Here is a 14,155-nt window from a genome sequence, read left to right as displayed (position 1 = left end):
TTTAAAAAAAAATCTGAAACAGGAGGGGGAGGGAAGTTTGTTTGACTAATACCCCGTTCTATGAAACTATAATAATACACTTCTGAAGATTTGAAACTTGACACAAATGTTGTTCATTAGTTGATAGTGATACTGAATGCTTCCGATGAAGTGAGCTGTAGCTCACGAAAGCTTATGCTCAAATAAATTTGTTAGTCTCTAAGGTGCCACAAATACTCCTTTTCTTTCTACTGATTATATGATATTTCAGCTTGTAATAGATTAACAAATATGATAAATTCCTGCTACAAATACATTTGGCTTTGGATTGTATACTTAAAAATTTTTAAATTTATTCTAGGCCTTCCAGAGTGGGTATATAAATGAGTCAGAAGTTGAAAGTCTTTCTGTATTGGTAAAATAGGAAAATATATATCTAATATAACAGTCTGGGACTTCAGGGGCATGGAGAAGTTCTTTGCATTTAAATGTTAGCTTCAAAGGGAGCTGGGAAATCTATATCAGGTTTCATTGCATTTTCCCCACAGCCCTCCATTCTCTTCATCCCTCCTCCCTCTTTTCAGACCTCAAATAATGACCATTGCTTTCCTAGTCCGGATAGACCTGATACAGCACTGCTCTAGGAGTTTCCTCACACGAGGGGACACAGTCAGAAGCAAATTGCAGTAACAAGTTAAATCAATGAGGAGCTGCATTCATTTGGTACAAGAAACATTTTCTGAGAGATCATTCTTACTGGTACACGTAGAATTACTGCAGCATTGTTAACTTGCGATTTCTTACTTAGCTCTTCAGAGCCTGTCAGACATTATGTGAGCCAATATATGTCCATCTAAGCAATTGCATAGAATAAAAGACAAAATGAGAAACTATTTTTTCAGTTTCTAACTTTATAGCAAATACGAATGTCTAGTTTTGCCTGGTTACTTGTCTGAGTGTAAAACAATGTGTGCATGCTGGATCAAAGTCATATTTAACATAACTCCATTGACTTCAATGACTGGGGATGAGTTTGTCCCCAGTTAAGCATTCAGGGTCCTGAGTATCCAATAATTGGTGATTTTTAAGAAAGCTTCTGCTCAAGTGACTTGAATTTAGTGACAGATATGGGGCACAATTCTTAGAGAGACTATAGTACTTGAGGCCCTGATTCAACATGCCTATTCGCCTTAAGAACATGTCTTTTGACTTTTGGGATTTAAGCAGGGGCTTAAAGTTAAGATTTCAAGGCAAACAGGAGTCTGCATAGCTCCGAATGGATTCAGTTCTAACGTTAGGATGGTGTCTTTGCAGAACTGCTGTTGTGCAGAAAGATTCTAATTGCTTGCCCATCAAGGGGTCACTGATGTATAAGCACCCAGGTTCTCATTAAAGAGACCATGTGGTTTAAATCACTTTCTTCTGACTAGCAGTTAGAGCTTGGAGGTTCCTTTGTACTGCAGAACAGCTGTGCAAAAGAAGGGGTTGATGCTCAGCTCTCCTTTGAAGACCATGTGATCTTTGGGGAGGAGCTTTTAGCTAGAGGGGTTTCCTAGGTGGAGAGCTCATGAACTGGGGTGTGAAGAGGAGGACTTTTATTAAGCTATTGTTTACTTTGGTGTGAGATCCTTAAGAGACCGAGGCCAAAGATGGCTATTTTGGGGATAGGCAGTGGTTTCTTACCTGAGGTTTCTGCAAAAGGGAGCTGCCTTTGTGCAAGGAAATATATATTTTGTATGTAAAGTATGCTAAGAAAATATCCTGATCTTGTCACTGATTTCTGCTCTAAACAGAAAAGGAGTACTTGTGGCACCTTAGAGACTAACCAATTTATTTGAGCATAAGCTTTTGAAGTGAGCTGTAGCTCACGAAAGCTTATGCTCAAATAAATTGGTTAGTCTCTAAGGTGCCACAAGTACTCCTTTTCTTTTTGCGAATACAGACTACCACGGCTGTTACTCTGAAACCCGTCATTCTGCTCTAAACAGGGAGTTGACATTCAAGCCCCCCCAGATCTCTTACCACTCAGGAAAGGGTCAACATGCTGATAAGTCACAAAGAGACAGATGTAGATTCATAGATTCATAGATATTTAGGTCAGAAGGGACCATTATGATCATCTAGTCTGACCTCCTGCACAATGCAGGCCACAGAATTTCACCCACCACTCCTAAAAAAGACCTCACACCTATATCTGTGCTATTGAAGTCGTCAAACTGTAGTTTGAAGACCTCAAGGAGCAGAGAATCCTCCAGCAAGTGACCCGTGCCCCATGCTACAGAGGAAGGCGAAAAACCTCCAGGGCCTTCCAATCTGCCCTGGAGGAAAATTCCTTCCCGACCCCAAATATGGCGATCCGCTAAACCCTGAGCATATGGGCAAGATTCATCAGCCAGATACTACAGAAAATTCTTTCCCGGGTAACTTGGATCTTACCCCATCTAAAAACCCATCACAGGCCATTGGGCCTATTTACCATGAATATTTAATTACCAAAACCATGTTATCCCATCATACCATCTCCTCCATAAACTTATCAAGTTTAATCTTAAAGCAAGATAGATCTTTTGCCCCCACTACTTCCCTCGGAAGGCTATTCCAAAACTTCACTCCTCTGATGGTTAGAAACCTTCGTCTAATTTCTAATCTAAATTTCCTAGTGGCCAGTTTATATCCATTTGTTCTTGTGTCCACATTGGTATTGAGTTTAAATAATTCCTCTCCCTCTCTGGTATTTATCCCTCTGATATATTTATAGAGAGCAATCATATCTCCCCTCAACCTTCTTTTAGTTAGGCTAAACAAGCCAAGCTCCCTAAGTCTCCTTTCATAAGACAAGTTTTCCATTCCTCGGATCATCCTAGTAGCCCTTCTCTGTACCTGTTCCAGTTTGAATTCATCCTTCTTAAACATGGGAGACCAGAACTGCACACAGTATTCCAGGTGAGGTCTCACCAGTGCCTTATATAACGGTACTAAAACCTCCTTATCCCTACTGGAAATACCTCTCCTGATGCATCCCAAGACGACATTAGCTTTTTTCACAGCCATATCACATTGGCAGCTCATAGTCAACCTATGATCAACCAATACTCCAAGGTCCTTTTCCTCCTCCGTTACTTCTAGTTGATGCGTCCCTAGCTTATAACTAAAATTCTTGTTATTAATCCCTAAATGCATGACCTTACACTTCTCACTATTAAATTTCATCCTATTCCTATTACTCCAGTTTACAAGGTCATCCAGATCCTCCTGTAGGGTATCCCTGTCCTTCTCTAAATTAGCAATACCTCCCAGCTTTGTATCATCTGCAAACTTTATTAGCACACTCCCACTTTTTGTGCCCAGGTCAGTAATAAAAAGATTAAATAAGATTGGTCCCAAAACTGATCCTTGAGGAACTCCACTGGTAACCTCCCTCCAACTTGACAGTTCACCTTTCAGTAGGACCCGTTGTAGTCTCCCCTTTAACCAATTCCCTATCCACCTTTCAATTTTCCTATTGATGCCCATCTTATCCAATTTAACTAATAATTCCCCATGTGGGGGAATTAGATGTGTCTAAGGATGACCTGACCCTGTTTTTAAACATGCATTTTAAACAAAATTACAATACTTTTTTTTTTTAAATTGGAAGTTCAGGTTCCAGAGATGCCATCTCACCATATTTGGAGGATCCCTTGGTTATTGGCCTCATTCACTCTTTGTACTACATGTATCATTGATGTGAGCAAGAGAAAGTTACTGGATGCAGAGATGACCATTTGATAACTTGTTTTCTTTCTGTATTATTCCGAGTCTTGCCCTTCACAGATACAGAAAACTCTGGCTCTGTGGGGAGGTAGCACTAAAGTAAAGCTTATTCTTAAAGGCTAAGGTGCCACAAGGACTCCTCGTTTTTTTTTTATACCCTCTCTAGTTACAGAGGTAGCATTGTCCTAACACTAGCAGTATGCTATACTTTGTTCCAGCTGAAGATGCTTGTATTGTATGGGTGGGGGTGCGGTGGGAGGGGAGCTAATAGGGGTACAGGTCACCCCTGCCCATTGTTCGTTGACTTTGCTTTCAGATTATTTCAAAGAGAGGTTAATAAAGGCTGTTTTTATTCGAGTGAAGCTTGCTTTCTGTGATCCTTTTCTGATAATATCATTTGTTTTTCAGTCTCACACTCACGTTGTGGAGTGAGGGTCCCTCTGGACCTCTTTGACTTTGTATTCTACCTGGCAGTAAACATCTCAACTCCCTCCCTTGTCACTTGATCTGGGATGAAAGAAATCTGTTCCTTTTGCAAGAATACTGGGGGCAGAAATGATTATTCTGAGGAAGACGGGATGTGTACTGTATGGTGTGTCCTTATTTGGCCTTAAAATGAAGCACTAGACTCAAGCGCTGTTTTATTATGCAGGTTAAAAATGTCTCTTAATGTTCAGACCGTGATTCTGCTACAAATGGCTGGCTCCAAAGCAACAACGTGTGATGGAGAATATAAAGATACAATTACGTTCCATCAAGCTTTGAAATGAATCCTCTGTGCCAACCCCAGTGCAATATTTGGTTTGCCTGCAAATAAATAAATAAATCCAGTCTTCTATAATTGATTGGGGGTGTAATGAAATATGTTTAATTTGATAGAAAGTCCCTGATAAGACATTATAGGGGTAGGATGTTGATGTTTGCTAGCTGGCATTTGATCAGACCAACACGATAAAATCAGTGCACATTTTAAGTTGACTTGTAATTGACTGTACAGGGAAGGTAAAAAGTGAGCTCCTCTGTAACCCTGAGATTCTGTTCTCCACATCCAGCCAGAATATAATATAGCTACATGGGCTTGTAGGCCTGTGGGGTTTAAATAGTGTCTGCAATCTGGTGCCATGCTGATTTACTAATCCTTGATCTTAGCTGAACATGATCACAGTCTCTGCTTCTGTTTATACGGGATAGGCTTACTGTTAATTGACAGGCTTTGGCATTTTACCAAAAGAACTGCAATGTAGAGAAGAAGGAACTAATACTGGAGCAGAGGATGTTTCAGACAAGTTAATTTGGGGGGAAAAATTTATTTTGGTAGATCTTTATGTCAAAAATAGTTTTTTGTTTTGTTAAAACTACAGTATGTGATTTGCATTTTAACATGTAACTAATAAACAGAATAATCTGAAATGTGGCTGCAGGGTAATTAAGTCATGGCATTTGGAATCTTCCCAGACACTCTGCTTTCTGTTTATTTAATTGTTGTGTGAACTTTCGTGTTCTGGTCTCCCCACAGAAACTTGCATGTGTGTGCATACACAATCACATATGCACACAACCTCACATGTTTAATCCACACTTCTCCATGCACAAATTCCCAAGGGATTTATCTTGAGTTGTGGTGTGGTGCTGTGTGCCATTTTGTCCAGCATGTTCTGACTTGTGATAGGCAAATGTTAAAAGGCAGAGAAGCACCTAAAAGATTCAGGCTAGTTTTTATTTTATCCAGATCCAGGTACAACAGGAGTCGTATGTTACGGGAGCAGTGAATGCTCCAGGTAGGGTGAACAAGGAAACTACAGAGAAGCTGAAGTGGGGTGGAAGGGCTAAGAGTTTGAAGACTTGTCTGAACTTTTATTTGGACTTGTGCTACCCCAGAAGGGGTTCAGACTTCTATGGGACTTGGTCAAAGGGCAAACCCCAGAGCACCCAGAGGGGGAATTAGAAAGAGAGAGGTTGTTGCAGGTCTGAGGGAGAGCTGGGTAGGGGAACACTGGAGACAGTTCCCTGTAATGCCATGTCCAGGCAGGAGGGGGCCCCCTAGGGGTGAGAATACTTGCATACAGAGGGCAAGTTGAAGGTCTTTTCAGATCTATATCCTTAGGTCCATATGCAAAATAGGCCAAATTCTGGTCCCTACAGTCCTTAGGCTGCCCAAGTTAAATGCATAGGGGCAGAGTCCTGTGGGGTTCAAGAGAGATGGAATCCTCTACCAGGCAATTCTATTGCCTCTATTGCAGACTTATGTCTGCCTCATAACTTAGAGGCTTGTCTATTTTGCACTGTCATTGCTTCCATACTGAGTGCTGGGACAATCAGATCACTAATCCTGCCTTACAGGAGCATAGCGTTACAGGATGCATAGACCCATTTTCCCTAATTCCTGTGCCTGAGAACTGCTCCAGTCTCAGTGCCTGGAGAGCGATGCGGGTCATGGGTGGAGCAGAGACAGGAGGAAAATTTGTGCTAATGAGCACAGGTGCCCTGGTGCTTTCAGTTTGCACACAGACAGCGGAACAATTTTCTAAATTCTAATGGGACCTGATTACTACAATGAGCTAAACTCCTAGCAGTGCAAGAAATACCTGACAACGTACTTCAGATATCCATGTGAAAACACGAGTGAGCAAACAAAGGAAAAAATTCACAATCCCTCCACCTCACCCTGCATTCTTAATTCTTCCTCTAGACTTCTCAGGTCATTCTGGAGTCTGCAGTATCAGGATCTAAAAAGGAGATGAAAACATACACCTGCTTAACTTTATGTACTAGTCTTACTGTGGTCACTGGGATTAACTCACATGCATTAAAAGTGCACAGGCTAGTATTTGCACAGCTAAAGGCCTCGGATTGTAAACTCCCTGGAACATGGGTTGCCTCCATTTTGTCTTGTGCAGCTCCAAACACCTTGTGAGCATGTAACGGTAGTAATAGACTATCGCCATCTGATAGTTCTAAAAGTAAGACAGTGTGTGATATAACTGAAATGATTGTGTTCTTTAAGCAAGACAGCACCTCTATTTCTATCGCCTTTCGTTTCAGAAAAACACAAGTAATTGCTATATTCAGTGATACTTTTTCAGTTACAAAAAGGGGCTACCAGGACTTTAAAGAGGGCCTAACTACAGGCACTTTCACTGCTATTAAATATATTAGAAAACACTTAAGGATGTTCAGCCAGTAGGATTCTTCTATTAGCTAAACATTCAGACCACTATAATTTAGCATACAATGGTCCATGCTATGAGAACTGTTTTACTGGATTGGTTCATGGTATCCTCCAACTGAGGTGAGACAAATATTCCATAAGGATTGTAGGGCCATAGTGTGATAGGCCTTTGCACTGAAGTGAAAGTGGGGATCACGCCAGGAGCCTTTCCTCCTGTTGTGCAACTTTCATACCTTGCTTTGGGGAGGGGGTGGGGGATGAAGGAGGTGTGTACCTCGCTGTGATTTACGCCTGTCGCAGATAATTCAGAGCTTGCACTAATCCATTCATGCACAGCTGGGAAGGAAACCTAGTGGAGAGATTCTGCATTGGGCCCCTTAGAAGTTCAAAACAAAACTCTCAGGCCAGTGGGAGGAGGAGGCTATGGTGGATTAAAGCCATCTCTTGTGCCTCCTACTCTGGGCTGCTCTGGGGGCTGGAGTGGGCCCCCTAGCTGTCAAAGTTACAGCAGTCTCCCAGGCCTGTCTTGTGGGCCCAGCCCTGGCTGGAATCTCAGCAGTGGTGCGATCCTGCCCTGATGCACCACAGCTGCCACCTATGTCAGGGCTTGTGATTGGTTTTCCAGAAGCATCTTTGTGACTACCTCTGCCGGGGGCCCACAAGACAGGTCTGGGAAGTTCAACACAGAATTTCTCCACTAGATTTTGTTCCCAGCTCTGCATGAATGCATTTGTCCAGGCTTTCAGTTGGCTTACTTACTGGCTATTCCTGCCAAGCATGTCCCTGTGAAAAGGATTACTATTTCATCATCACCTGGTGAAATAATTTTTAAAGGGTCATATAAACATGAACGATCACATCTGGGAGACTGCACTTCTTTGGAATTTGCATGTGGTGTTAACCAAAGTCATAGAAGAGCTTTTGGAGCCCTTAGCAGATTGCTCTCTCTCCTTTCCTGATGATCTAATTGTTCCTGGCTGAGGTGTTGGCTATTAAGATATCAGAATTGGTGGCTTTATATCATATTCCACAAAGACAAAGTGGTACTTAGACCTCACCCCAAATTGTATTCTATTTACATGTCAGCCAGTCTGCATCATTGTCTATGGTTTTACCCAAAGCCTCATAGTCTCCCTGGGGAGATGAGGACATGCAACCCTGGAGGTAAAAGTGACTTTGGCCACTATCTAGACAGGATTAAGCTGTGAATAAAATTGAACAGACAATTTGCGGCCCTTTGAGAAAATGTAAGAGGTTAGGCCACCCTCTGCTCCAAGACTGCATTTAGTCATATTATGAACTAATAATACCACTGGTGAATTGGCATAACTTAATTAGCTTGTCCTGAATAAGAAAAATAACTACTGATTTAATTTTACAAGTTCAGGTGGTCTATGTCCAAAGTGTGTGTGTGACACACACATATTACTAAAAGTTGTGGGGATGGTGGTTTTCTGGGAAGCAAAAAAAAACCAAAAAACCAAAAACAATTGAGGGGCTGGGGGGAAGGAATGGACGTAATTTTAAAAACCAAGCACATTTTCTCTAAAAGTTACGGAAGTTTTAAATTTTGTGGAAATTCAGTTAGCCCCAAAAAGTTATTGTGCCCAATTTGAAGACAATATTCGGGCATTATAGTGTGAAACAGAGGGGTGTGTAGTCCTGGTTTAATTGTAAATCCTAATACAACCTCCTCTGGAGTTGCTACCAGCCCCTCCATAATATATTTGTCAGACTTGATTTTTAGGAATACTAGTTGATGGCAAGTTTACTGTAAATGCTTTATAAATGTTAAAACGTTTTATAAGTAGCAGTGTATTTATAGTGACTTTTGACTAACATTAGTAAATGTTACCTACAATTACATAGCTTACTAATAATTTGGGGGTTGGGGGGAGTTACCAAAAGATGCCTTTTAAAAGTCTTAAGTTACAACTGAGAATATGTGTTTAAAGACAGCTCTGGGGGGAACAAAAGTATTGTGGTGAGAATGTAATGCATTTAGAAAGCTCAAAAGGGTGTGCTCTGTGAAGGTATTGATAGGCAGTCTGTCCTTTTTTCAAGTCTTATCTTCAGGGTAGCAGAGCTCAAATGTGCCAGACACTTCTCATGTTCGACACTGATTGCATCTGGGCAATTTTTGCTGAGATTTATGTCCAGTGTAAATGAAAGCAGTGGGCATTCGATCTTATTGTCTCGTAATATTTAACATATTTGTTAGATTAACTGATTGCTTAAATGTTTTTATTCTTATCACATATGCAGTGACAAAACTTCACTGATCAACCAAAGGGTGCTGGCTGGACTGATAACAAAGTGGCTGCTGCCTTGTGCGAGAGATGCATATTCAGGAGAGTCCTCGAGAGTCTTGCTACCAAGGCCAGTAAAGAGGAGAACATGTCCACTGCACAGGTAATGTTCTTGGCCTGAAGGAGGAAGGCAATGGTATTAACTCTGAGACTTTATAAGAATGGACAGACAACCCTTCCCCCTCCTACCTCTTTGATACTTGACTAAGGGAGCTAGTACAGAAATGATGAAGGCATCTGCAGAAGGGCAGACAAAGGGAGTTTTGACTAGGAAAATTTGTGCTGGAGAGTGACTGTCGTGTCCTGTGAGACAGGACAGGCTGAATTTTGTGCATGCTCTGATGGGAAATATGTTGAAACAGAATGTTTTAGGTCAATGCTACTAGATCATTCTGTTACACCAGTGCAAATCCAGAATAACTTCACTGGAGTCTGTGGAATCACTCTGGATTCTAGCCGACTGGTTTATTATGGAGGCAAAGAATACTAATTTGTTTGATTGTCGAAGTTCCTAGGTTGAAGGCTTTTAAGTGGCTTGCAGTCATCCTGCCTTTTGTTGTGACCTCTTCTGACTGGGCTTGTTAGGCAGACATGCCAAACCCATGGAAAAAACACAGAAATTGGGATTTTTGGTTTAATTGGCTTGTGAGTTGCTTATTGGCTAGTTTTTGGCTTGTTGCTTGTTTGGCTTGTAGCTTGTTGCTTCTTTTTTTTTTTTTTTTGATCAGCTCCTGGCAAGGTGGGGCAAGTAGGGGCAAGGAGGGAGATAGAGAGAGTTGGGGTGCACAGCAGGCCCACCACAGTCCCAGACTGCACGCCAGGGGGATCTAGTCACATAGGGTGTTGGGGTTCTTAGGAAATGGCTTGTTTTGGCCTTGTTTTGAAATGGGATTAGCTTGATGTTTGGCTTATTGTGAAAGTCAGGGTGCTTATTTACCGTGTGAAAGTTGACAACTGTGTTAAGGCCTGTTCAGGCTACTTTCATCCTTGGATGGCAGATCTTCAAGAAACACCTCAGGGTTGAATGAAGAAGTATTTGTGATTCACTAGGTGTCACTCTTCTCTCTGAATCGCTATGGTGCTCCTGGGCATTGTGCTGTTGGGGATCTCATTTTTTAGACGAGATGCATAACTGAGACCCTGTCCATGTGTGGCCATTAAAGACTCTAATCTATTGTGCAGTATTACAGTATGCTATTCATTAGTTTCCAACCAAGTGTTGGTTGAAATAAGCCTTACATACCTTTGGGGGTATTCTGAGGCTGAATGCAATGACCTAAGAAGTGAGAAATGTAAGGAGGATTGGAGTGGGGAGGAAAATGGAGACTATCAGCTATACATATTTATGTATCTATTTCATTTTCTTTCTTCTTTTTTTTAAGTTTATTAATTAAATAAATGAATATTGGATTTCCACAACTGCCCCTGAGCCAAACCATTAAATACTGGTTAATTTCATGTCAGTATTGCAGCAGAAAAAGGTCTTAAGAAATTATTTGAAGGAGAAGAGGGATGTAGTCTTACTGATCATTTCAGAGAGGGTATTCCATAGCAAAGGTTGATGTGGAAGAAAGAGTAGAAACTTGTGGGAGGAAGGGAGAGGAAGGTGTTCAAGGCTGGCCTCCTGGCATGATGGGGGAGAGGGCAATGTGGTAAGACAATACTGGTTAAGTAGGATGGGGACACGTGATTAAGGGCCATAAAGGTTAAGACAAAAAACTTGAGCTTGAGAGAGTGGAAGAGGGGTAGCCAGCGGTTAATTTCAAAGGGGAATTATATGGTCAGAATGATGGGCCAGGAAGATTATTTTAGCAGCTCTTTCTTGAGCCAAATTTTTCTAAGTCATAATATTCTGATCACTGGTTCACGATCTTCTGGCATTTCCACAAAGTTTACAATGTCATCTTCATACTCCTGATATTCTCCCTTGATTGTAATGCTTTCTTCTGTCTATTCAAGATGTGCGATATTCTCTAACAAAGAGGATGAGTTTTGGAGAGACAATAATTAGCCCACTTACACTGCATGCGTCAACATTCTATCTGCATTTCAAATATTTATTTATAATGTGGCTGTTTTCAGTATGTGTAGAGAATGTAGAATTTGTGCAGGCACTCCACAGTAACTGAAACGTGCTTCAGTCTTCCTGTCAAACTTGAATGTAACTGTCCCATTTATTATGATGTGTTGGGTTATATTATGTTGTTGCACATGATGAACTTTCTCATCCAAAAAAATTAAACTTGATTTTTAAACTCTATAAATGTTACAAAATGCTTACATTTTGTAATGGCTGAATCCATCTTTTTAAAAAATCTGGTGGGGGACCACAAATATCCAAATGAATGTTAACACAAGTGCACATGTCCTCATCTTTTTCAGGAAAAATATAAGCACAGAAATGTATTACATTTGTTTCATGGACAGGTTTCAGAGTAGCAGCCGCGTTAGTCCGTATCCGCAAGAAGAACAGGAGTATCTGTGGCACCTTAGAGACTAACAAATTTATTTGAGCGTAAGCTTTTGTGAGCTACAGCTCACTTCATCGGATGCCTGCGCATGTGAAGTGAGCTGTAGCTCACGAAAGCTTATGCTCAAATAAATTTGTTAGTCTCTAAGGTGCCACAAGTACTCCTTTTCTTGTTTCATAGACAGACATTATTAAAATATTCATATTCTTAATTTTACTTCCTGTCTTTCTTCTCTTCTCTCATCGGCTTTCCACTCTCCTTATCCCATTCTATAAGGTTACCTCCTGGCCCCGGTTACCTCCTGTCAGTATTGCGGCTGCTTGTTCCTCATTGGTTTTCTTCTCTATCTTGATGATGTGCCATTGTGCTGAGCCGAGGGGCTTCGCTGAACAACTTCATTGGATGAAGAAGTCTTGCACCTGGACTCCATGCTGCATTTATTCTCGCTGATTATTCAGAGGTGCTGGATCCAGCTAGGCCGCTGAAGCTTGGTGTGGCAGCACATCAGAGGGTCAGAAAGAGAGTCCAGAACCCCTATGCCCCTCTTGATTCTGGGTAACGTGCCACTCCATACAGGTGGTATTCTTCATCACTGGTATCCGCTGAACCAGTTCATTTCATTTCGAGTCAATGAGACTTTTTTGGAAAGACAAAAACTATGTGTTGCCAAAGTGTAAGAAAGGGACTGACCCTTCAAGTATCTGGCCAGAGTTCAGTGTGTCCACCCACGACAGGGTTAAATGCCATGTTTGGGGCTTGATCCCCTGTGTCCATTTATAGTTACTGTGCATTCCTGATCCACTGGCAGGTTGCTGTGCGATGCAATGCCATACTATGCATGCTCACGCTCTCTCTCTCTCTCTTTTTTTTCCCCCCAGCAGAGTCAGCCACAGCTTTTCCTCACTGCTTTTTGAGTAAATCTCTTGTGATTTCTTCAGATTATGAGGAATGTCTTTCTTGCACTTCCTGGTGTTTGACAGTAGATTAGAAAGTGTCACTGTCGATCTCTCATCTGCCACACTGCCTGCATGGTCTCTGTGCTCTGGGTTGAGATTGTGCTTTGATTCTGCCAGTTCCCACCTCTAGTTTGTGGTCACTGACTCTGTTAATGGCAAGAGTCTTCATTAGTTTTGCACACTTCACTGTGCTGAGGCAAAAGGGAAAGGAGGACTTGTGGCATCTTAGAGACTAACAAATTTATTTGAGCATAAGCTTTTGTGAGCTACAGCTCACTTCATCGGTAGCATCAGACTGAGGTAGTCTGCTAGCGAGGTGATAGTTCTGTGCAGGGATCAATAGCAGTTTAGATGGTTTCTGGGTTTGATTTGTTCTTCCCAGCAATGTGTATTTTCATGGTTTAGGCACTGGTCTAGCAACTTTATCACTCTTTGGTTTTGAATGGGCTGGTTATTCCATTGATCAGGAAGTTAGCATTGGTAAGTGTGGTGAGCAATGGTAACTAGAAGTGGATCATATTTTTTACTTTGCTTTATTTTTTGGCCCTCTAGTGTTTGGTGGTAAAGGGAGCAATGTGCTGCTTTGGTTAAGATGGCCCTGGAGGCTGAATGTTTTCTGTATGTTGATCGACATGTGGACTCGGCCTAGTTGTACTCTGCATCTGCTGTTGCTGGAGTTTCTGTGCATGTGGAGGACTTGTTTGCCAAATTGTAGATGGAGGGTTTTAACTGGGGATTTATCCCAGGGCAGTGGAATTGGTTCAAGTTGGGCTCTAGGCTTCATTCACATGTAGTGTAATATTGTCAAATAACTTTATTGTGAGGTTTTCTATAGCACAGTGTTTTCTTGTAATGCTTTTAGAGCCAGGCTGAAGCTCCCTGATGTCTCTCACAGGAAATGCATGTCATCTAGAGTGTGCTCAATCTCTAGAGTAAGATTTTTACATGGTTTGATTGGGAGCTTTTTCTGAAATATCATGATTTCTCCCCTCCCCCCAGGTTCTCCCGTCGGGCCCCTATACTGCACTAAGTTTCTAGAAGGTGGGTGTTTTTTTGGAGATCATCTTGCATAAATGATAGAATGAACAGCATGCAATGGACACTTTTATCTCTAAGGAGTTCAGTGGGAGTCTTGCTCTTGGGGATTGTTTCAGCAGGACTAGTAAGACACTGATGTAAATGTTGAGTAGGGTCAAGCTGAGGTTACATCCCTGTCTGACTCACCTCTGTTGCTTGAAGGCATGAGTTTGTTTTGTGTGGGGGTTTGGTTGGTTGTTTTTTTGAAGTGGTGCATTTGATAGACTGGCACATGGATTTAATGTTTTCCCAGATATTCAATTTTGTAATAATTTAAGTTTCAGTCCAGGATGACTTGTGCATTCAGTGCTGTTTCATCATTTTGTTTTCTACATTGTCTGTACCATGTGATTTCATGGGCTTGGGTTTCTGAAGCCTTTCCTTCAACTGTAGCATTGTTACAGGGCTCTTCATTGGTGTTTAGTAGTTTTAATGGTATTT

The sequence above is a fragment of the Lepidochelys kempii genome, chromosome 1 (assembly GCF_965140285.1).
Source record: "Lepidochelys kempii isolate rLepKem1 chromosome 1, rLepKem1.hap1, whole genome shotgun sequence".
Classification (NCBI taxonomy): Eukaryota; Metazoa; Chordata; order Testudines; family Cheloniidae; genus Lepidochelys; species Lepidochelys kempii.
The sequence above is the reverse complement of the archived record's forward strand: the minus strand, read 5'-3'. Positions refer to the sequence as shown.